Source organism: Lethenteron reissneri, chromosome 70 (assembly GCF_015708825.2).
Source record: "Lethenteron reissneri isolate LAM-NWPU_2019-01 chromosome 70, ASM1570882v1, whole genome shotgun sequence".
NCBI classification, from domain to species: domain Eukaryota; kingdom Metazoa; phylum Chordata; class Hyperoartia; order Petromyzontiformes; family Petromyzontidae; genus Lethenteron; species Lethenteron reissneri.
The window spans coordinates 1921322-1931070 of record NC_083848.1 but is presented as its reverse complement, the minus strand read 5'-3'; positions in this window follow the sequence as shown (position 1 = coordinate 1931070).

Sequence of the window (9749 nt, the reverse complement as noted above, 5' to 3'; positions counted from 1 at the left end):
AAACTGACCTCCTATGTTAAACTGACCTCTTATGTTAAACTGACCTCCCATGTTAAACTGACCTCCCATGGTAAACTGACCTCCCATGTTAAACTGACCTCCCATGTTAAACTGACCTCCCATGGTAAACTGACCTCCCATGGTAAACTGACCTCCCATGTTAAACTCACCTCCCATGTTAAACTCACCTCCCATGGTAAACTGACCTCTTATGTTAAACTCACCTCCCATGGTAAACTGACCTCCTATGTTAAACTGACCTCCCATGTTAAACTGACCTCCCATGTTAAACTGGACTCCCATGGTAAACTGACCTATGTTAAACTGACCTCCCATGTTAAACTGACCTCCCATGGTAAACTGACCTCCCATGGTAAACTGACCTCCCATGTTAAACTGACCTCCTATGTTAAACTGACCTCCTATGTTAAACTGACCTCCCATGTTAAACTGACCTCCCATGGTAAACTGACCTCCCATGTTAAACTGACCTCCCATGTTAAACTGACCTCCTATGTTAAACTGAACTCCCATGTTAAACTGACCTCCTATGTTAAACTGACCTCCCATGTTAAACTGACCTCCTATGTTAAACTGAACTCCCATATTAAACTGACCTCCCATGTTAAACTGACCTCCTATGTTAAACTGACCTCCTATGGTAAACTGACCTCCCATGTTAAACTGAACTCTTATGTTAAACTGACCTCCTATGTTAAACTGACCTCCTATGTTAAACTGACCTCCTATGTTAAACTGAACTCCCATGTTAAACTGACCTCTTATGTTAAACTAAACTCCTTTGTTAAACTGACCTCCTATGTTAAACTGACCTCCTATGTTAAACTGAACTTCTATGTTAAACTGACCTCCTATGTTAAACTGACCTCCTATGTTAAACTGACCTCCCATGGTAAACTCACCTCCTAAGTTAAACTCACCTCTTATGTTAAACTGACCTCCCATGTTAAACTGACCTCCCATGTTAAACTGACCTCCTATGTTAAACTGACCTCCTATGTTAAACTGACCTCTTATGTTAAACTGACCTCCCATGTTAAACTGACCTCTTATGTTAAACTGACCTCCTATGTTAAACTGACCTCCCATGTTAAACTGACCTCCTATGTTAAACTGACCTCCTATGTTAAACTAAACTCCCATGGTAAACTGACCTCCCATGTTAAACTGAACTCCTATGTTAAACTGACCTCCTATGTTAAACTCACCTCCCATGGTAAACTGACCTCTTATGTTAAACTGACCTCCTATGTTAAACTGACCTCCCATGTTAAACTGACCTCTTATGTTAAACTGACCTCCCATGTTAAACTGACCTCCCATGGTAAACTGACCTCCCATGTTAAACTGACCTCCCATGTTAAACTGACCTCCCATGGTAAACTGACCTCCCATGGTAAACTGACCTCCCATGTTAAACTCACCTCCCATGTTAAACTCACCTCCCATGGTAAACTGACCTCTTATGTTAAACTCACCTCCCATGGTAAACTGACCTCCTATGTTAAACTGACCTCCCATGTTAAACTGACCTCCCATGTTAAACTGGACTCCCATGGTAAACTGACCTATGTTAAACTGACCTCCCATGTTAAACTGACCTCCCATGGTAAACTGACCTCCCATGGTAAACTGACCTCCCATGTTAAACTGACCTCCTATGTTAAACTGACCTCCTATGTTAAACTGACCTCCCATGTTAAACTGACCTCCCATGGTAAACTGACCTCCCATGTTAAACTGACCTCCCATGTTAAACTGACCTCCTATGTTAAACTGAACTCCCATGTTAAACTGACCTCCTATGTTAAACTGACCTCCCATGTTAAACTGACCTCCTATGTTAAACTGAACTCCCATGTTAAACTGACCTCCCATGTTAAACTGACCTCCTATGTTAAACTGACCTCCTATGGTAAACTGACCTCCCATGTTAAACTGAACTCTTATGTTAAACTGACCTCCTATGTTAAACTGACCTCCTATGTTAAACTGACCTCCTATGTTAAACTGAACTCCCATGTTAAACTGACCTCTTATGTTAAACTAAACTCCTTTGTTAAACTGACCTCCTATGTTAAACTGACCTCCTATGTTAAACTGACCTCCCATGGTAAACTCACCTCCCATGGTAAACTCACCTCTTATGTTAAACTGACCTCCCATGTTAAACTGACCTCCCATGGTAAACTGACCTCCTATGTTAAACTGACCTCCTATGTTAAACTGACCTCCCATGTTAAACTGATCTCCTATGTTAAACTGACCTCCCATGTTAAACTGACCTCCTATGTTAAACTGACCTCCTATGTTAAACTGAACTCCCATGGTAAACTGAACTCCCATGTTAAACTGACTTCCCATGTTAAACTGACCTCCGATGTTAAACTGACCTCCCATGTTAAACTGACCTCCTATGTTAAACTGACCTCCTATGTTAAACTGACCTCCCATGTTAAACTGACCTCTCATGGTAAACTGACCTCCTATGTTAAACTGACCTCCTATGTTAAACTGACCTCCCATGTTAAACTGACCTCCTATGTTAAACTGACCTCCCATGTTAAACTGACCTCCTATGTTAAACTGACCTCCTATGTTAAACTGAACTCCCATGGTAAACTGAACTCCCATGTTAAACTGACTTCCCATGTTAAACTGACCTCCGATGTTAAACTGACCTCCCATGTTAAACTGACCTCCTATGTTAAACTGACCTCCTATGTTAAACTGACCTCTCATGGTAAACTGACCTCTTATGTTAAACTGACCTCCCATGGTAAACTGACCTCTTATGTTAAACTGAACTCCCATGTTAAACTGACCTCCTATGTTAAACTGACCTCCTATGTTAAACTGACCTCTTATGTTAAAGTGACCTCTTATGTTAAACTGACCTCCCATGTTAAACTCACCTCCCATGGTAAACTCACCTCTTATGTTAAACTGACCTCCTATGTTAAACTGACCTCCCATGGTAAACTCACCTCCCATGGTAAACTCACCTCTTATGTTAAACTGACCTCCCATGGTAAACTCACCTCCCATGGTAAACTGACCTCCCATGTTAAACTGACCTCTTATGTTAAACTGACCTCCTATGTTAAACTGACCTCCCATGTTAAACTGACCTCCCATGGTAAACTGACTTCCTATGTTAAACTGACCTCCTATGTTAAACTGACCTCCCATGTTAAACTGACCTCCTATGTTAAACTGACCTCCCATGTTAAACTGACCTCCTATGTTAAACTGACCTCCCATGTTAAACTAACCTCCCATGTTAAACTGACCTCCTATGTTAAACTGACCTCCTATGTTAAACTGACCTCTCATGGTAAACTGACCTCTTATGTTAAACTGACCTCCCATGGTAAACTGACCTCTTATGTTAAACTGAACTCCCATGTTAAACTGACCTCCTATGTTAAACTGATCTCCTATGTTAAACTGACCTCTTATGTTAAACTGACCTCCCATGGTAAACTCACCTCCCATGGTAAACTCACCTCTTATGTTAAACTGACCTCCTATGTTAAACTGACCTCCCATGGTAAACTCACCTCCCATGGTAAACTCACCTCTTATGTTAAACTGACCTCCCATGGTAAACTCACCTCCCATGGTAAACTGACCTCCCATGTTAAACTGCCCTCTTATGTTAAACTGACCTCCTATGTTAAACTGACCTCCTATGTTAAACTGACCTCTTATGTTAAACTGACCTCCTATGTGAAACTGACCTCCTATGTTAAACTGAACTCCTATGTTAAACTGAACTCCCATGGTAAACTGAACTCCTATGTTAAACTGACCTCCCATGTTAAACTGAACTCCTATGTTAAACTGACCTCCTATGTTAAACTGACCTCCTATGTTAAACTGACCTCTTATGTTAAACTGACCTCCTATGTGAAACTGACCTCCTATGTTAAACTGAACTCCTATGTTAAACTGAACTCCCATGGTAAACTGAACTCTTATGTTAAACTGACCTCCCATGTTAAACTGAACTCCTATGTTAAACTGACCTCTTATGTTAAACTGAACTCCTATGTTAAACTGACCTTTCATGGTAAACTGACCTCCTATGTTAAACTGACCTCCTATGTTAAACTGACCTCCCATGTTAAACTGACCTCCTATGGTAAACTGACCTCCTATGTTAAACTGACCTCCCATGTTAAACTGACCTCCCATGGTAAACTGACCTCTTATGTTAAACTGACCTCCTATGTTAAACTGACCTCCCATGTTAAACTGACCTCCTATGTTAAACTGACCTCCTATGGTAAACTGACCTCCCATGGTAAACTGACCTATGGTAACTGGACTCCCAAGGTGAACTGGACTCCCATGTTAAACTGAACTCCCATGTTAAACTGAACTCCCATGTTAAATTCAACTCCTATGGTAAACTGACCTTTCATGTTAAACTGACCTCCTATGGTAAACTGACCTATGTTAAACTGACCTCCTATGGTAAACTGACCCATGTTAAACTGACCTCCTATGTTAAACTGAACTCCTATGTTAAACTGACCTCTTATGGTAAACTGACCTCCCATGTTAAACTCACCTCCCATGTTAAACTCACCTCCCATGTTAAACTGACCTCCCATGGTAAACTGACCTATGTTAAACTGACCTATGTTAAACTGACCCATGGTAAACTGAACTCCCATGGTAAACTCACCTCCCATGGTAAACTGACTCACCCCCTCCCACCCCGGTCAGCCCCGTAGATGATGATGATGATGATGCTGAGTCTCCCATTGGTGCTAATCAACGGTCCGCTTGGGGAGCCCTCTCCACACTCGGGCTAATTACTCCTCTCACTCGTTCTTAAGTCCCCAGCTTCTCCCAGCGGAGTCACCCACACAAAGACAAAGGTCCCCCGTGTAGCCTCAACGGGCTGTTGGGGCAAGTGTGGGCGAAGGCCGGAGCGACAGCACCACGCCCGGCCGCCTTTGTCTCTCCCCCAGTGGAAATGTTTGCTAGACACAGCGACACCAGGTAGTCGTTTGAGGCTGAGTCGACTTAGGGGAGGTCCAGGGCCGGTTCAGGTAATCGTCAGCGGTGGTGTTGGCCGTGAACGGGAATCGAACCCGGGTCGCCGGGTTTATATTCGTAGCGGTAACCGCTGCACCACCGCTCACCACAACCACTACCACCACTACCACCGTTACCACTACCACCACTACCACCACTACCACCACCACTACCACAACCACTACCACCACTACCAACACCACCACTACCACCACTACCACAACCACTACCACCACTACCACCACCACCACCACCACTACCACCACTACCACAACCACTACCACCACTACCACCACCACCACTACCACCACTACCACAACCACTACCACCACTACCACCACCACCACTACCACCACTGCCACTACCACCACTACCAACCCTATCTCCCCCCAATTGGGTTAATTTGGGGCCGAATAGGTGTTCGCTCCGTGAGCGTGTGTCAGTGTGTGTGTATTAGTGTGTGTGTGTATTAGTGTGTGCCAGTGTGTGTCAGTGTGTGTGTCTGTGTGTGTGTCAGTGTGTGTGTATTAGTGTGTGCCAGTGTGTGTGTCAGTGTGTGTGTCAGTGTGTGTCTGTATTAGTGTGTGCCAGTGTGTGTGTCAGTGTGTGCGTCTGTGTGTGTGTCAGTGTGTGTGTGTATTAGTGTGTGCCAGTGTGTGTGTCAGTGTGTGTCCTGGGCAGTGTGCTCATGACCGGCTCCGATTTAACAGCAGAGGTCTTACTCCGAATCAGTCGAGCGGCAATATCTTTTCATCGGTTGCGTAACGCTGTGTGGAAGCTACCTGGTCTGTCGCTCCGCACGAAGCTTCAGGTCTTCTCGGCTACAGTCATTCCCTCCCTTCTCAACGCTTGCGAAACGTGGACCCCCTAATGGAGCATCTTCGCCGGTTGGCAATATTTAGGCTGGCCTGCTTACGATCCATCCTGGGTTTAACCAGGCTGGATTGTGTGAGGAGCTCACAAATCTTTGAAAGATCTGGGCAAAGTCCCATCGGTGAGCTCCTCAGGCAGGCAAGGCTGCGTTGGCTGGGTCATGTAGCCCGCATGCCTAGCCACCGCATGCCGAAACAGCTTTTTGTTCGGCCGGATCGAGGGGGCAAAACGGGCGCTGAGATCGGATGAATGAACCCACGACCTCCTGTATACCAGGCGAGGTAGTCAACATATCCTAGCCACCGTGATGATGATGAAAGAGAGAAAGAGGCAAACTCCAAAGATACAGCAGCAGGCGTCAGGGTCGGGATCGAACCCACGACCTCCTGCATACCAGGCGAGGTAGTCAACATCTCCTAGCCACCGTGATGATGAGAGAGAGAGAGAGAGACACGCAAACTCCAAAGATACAGCAGCAGGCGTCAGGGTCGTGATCGAAACCACGACCTCCTGCACACCAGGCGAGGTAGTCAACATCTCCTAGCCACCGTAATGATGATGAGAGAGAAAGAGAGACATTCAAACTCCAAAGATACAGCAGGAGTCAGGGTCGAGATCGAACCCACGACCTCTTGTACCAGGCGAGATAGTCAACATCTCCTAACCACCGTGATGATGAGAGAGAGAGATACACGCAAACTCCAAAAATGCAGCAGCAGGCGTCAGGGTCGGGATCGAACCCACGACTTCCTGCATACCAGGCGATGTAGTCAACATCTCCCAGCCACCGTGATGATGATTGAGAGAGAGAGAGACACGCAAACTCCAAATATACAGCAGCAGGCGTCAGGGTCGGGATCGAACCCACGACTTACTGCATACCAGGCGAGATAGTCAACATGTCTAAGCCACCGTGATGATGATGAGAGAGAGAGAGAGACGCAAACTCCAAATATACAGCAGGCGTCAGGGTTGGGATCGAACCCACGACCTCCTGCAGACCAGGCGAGGTAGTCAACATATCCTAGCCACCGTGATGATGATGATGAGAGAGAAAGAGAGACATTCAAACTCCAAAGATACAGCAGGAGTCAGGGTCGGGATCGAACCCACGACCTCCTGCACACCAGGCCAGGTAGTCAACATCTCCTAGCCACCGTGATGATGATGATGAGAGAGAGAGACACGCAAACTCCAAATACACAGCAGCAGGCGACAGGGTCGGGATCGAACCCACGACCTCCTGCATACCAGGCGAGGTAGTCAACATCTCTTAGCCACCGTGATGATGATGATGATGATGAGACAGAGAGACACGCAAACTCCAAATATACAGCAGTAGGCGTCAGGGTTAGGATCGAACCCACGACCTCCTGTACACCAGGCGAGGTAGTCAACATCTCCTAGCCACCGTGACGATGATGACGATGAGAGAGAGACACGCAGACACCAAATATAGAACAGCAGGCGTCAGGGTCGGGATCGTTCCCACAACCTCCTGCACACCAGGCGATGTAGTCAACATCTCGACCAGGAATCCCATGAGCGGCGCGCGTAAAAAAGGCGTTCTTCTCGGAAAAGAAAGCGCGGTCCCTTTGAAGACGTTCAATTAGCGTTGGATGGGGGCTTTCCCCCACCTTCACCCCCCCCTCTCTCGCTCCCTTGAACCTTAGGGACTTGGGGGGCGAGAACCCGGCTTCAAGTATAAAGAACGAAGCCGCGGTGATTTAAAATCAGTCCCACACTGATGTCTCGGTGCTTAGCCTCGACGCCTTTGAGTGCTTTAAAAGCATCAGCATCAACAGCGCCACCACCTCCATCATCATCGTCGTCGTCGTCGTCGTGTTTAATAGTTTTTTGTTGTTTTTGGTGTGTTTATATCATCACATTTATTGAGTGTTCCGAATTGTAATCGCTCCGAAGCGCTTTTCGCCACGCCCGGTAAGAGGTTCGCTGCGTACAGAGAAGATTTTAATTTGTTTTCGCTTAAAAAAAGATAAAATAGACATTTATAAATTCGCGAATATAAAATGTACGTACGTAAGATGTAGTTCTACCTGATGACGGCTGCTTGTGTCGCAATCGAAACGTCGTATTTATTTTCTTTCTACGTGACTTTACCGAAAGATTCAAAGAGTTTAAAAAAAATATATATTTTGCTAAAACAACAACCAAGGCTCAAGGGAAATCCGCCCGTCGCAATATAATAATTGCCATGTGCACATACCATCACATTTATTTGTTGACTTAAAGCTTTCGTGACTTGCAGGAATTCGTACTCGTTGGGTCTTTCGGTAAAGTCGCGTAGAGAAGAAAATAATCGACCACGATGTGACCGATTAGTTAGGACCAATACCTCGGCCGTTGCTGATCGTTGTTTTAACGCTGTGTGCTCGATTTTACTGTGCAAACTCCACTGGCTATCATCAAAGATTTTGTTCGTGAAGACATCCAGATATAAAAACGCAGACACGACTTCAACCGAGACGATGGGTGGTACAAATTGAGCACACATTGGAAGGACGTGATTAACCAGGTAAAATCTTAACCTGCTGCGATGTTTTCATCATTCCTGCCGATGTCAGCTGACTTCTCTTACGTCGCATTAATAGGTTGGATGTTTCGATTTAAAGCTTTCGTGACTGCAGGGATTCATCTTCTTGGTTCTTTCGGTAAAGTCACGTAGAATGGAAATAATAACATAATAAAAATAAAACATAATACATATATTTTTTGTAAAATAGATTTTTTTAAATAAAATATTTCGGTAAAGTAACGTAGAATGGAAATAATGAAATAATAAAAATAAAACATAATAAATATATTTTTTAATAAAATATTTTATTATGTTTTATTTTTATTATGTTGAATTTTTTATTATTTTATTATTTCCATTCTACGTGACTTTACCGAAAGAACCAAGAAGAATAGTTGGATGTCTTTGTATGGACGGGCTGGATGTCCTACTAGGATCTGCATCATTGGCGTGCTAATGTCTCACAATGCAATGGTCACTTTCACGGCCTCTTACCCTATATAAGAACTTGTTTCAGTAGAATTTCGATTTAAAGCTTTCGTGACTGCAGGGATTCATCTTTTTGGTTCTTTCGGTAAAGTCACGTAGAAGGGAAATAATAAAATAATAAAAATAAAACATAATAAAATAGAATAAAATTTCGATTTGAAGCTTTCGTGACTGCAGGGATTCATCTTCTTGGTTCTTTCGGTAAAGTCACTTAGAAGGGAAATAATAAAATAATAAAAATAAAACATTATAAAATAATTCTCGCGACGTTTCGGCCACAACGCAAGCAGCCGTCCTCAGGTGAGACTCTGTCTCCCTGACAGACCTGGTCTTCACCTGAGGACGGCTGCTTGCGTTGTGGCCGAAACGTCGTGAGAATTATTTTATTATGTTTATTTTTATTATTTTATTATGTTTTATTTTTATTATTTTATTATGTTTTATTTTTATTATTTTATTATGTTTTATTTTTATTATTTTATTATTTCCCTTCTACGTGACTTTACCGAAAGAACCAAGAAGTTGTTTCAGTAGCTTGTGTTGCGATCGAAACGTCGCGTTCGCTCTAAGGCGCTGTTCACCACGCCCGGTAAGAGGTTTGCTGTGTACAGAGAAGATTGTATTTGGTTTTGCTTAAAAAAAAAAGTTACATATATTTTATAAATGTATATAGTAAAAAAATTGATAAAAAATTGTAAATAAAATTGTAAAAAACATTTTGAGAATTTAATTACTTTATTAATTTATATATTTTACTTTTTTCAATGTTTTATATAAT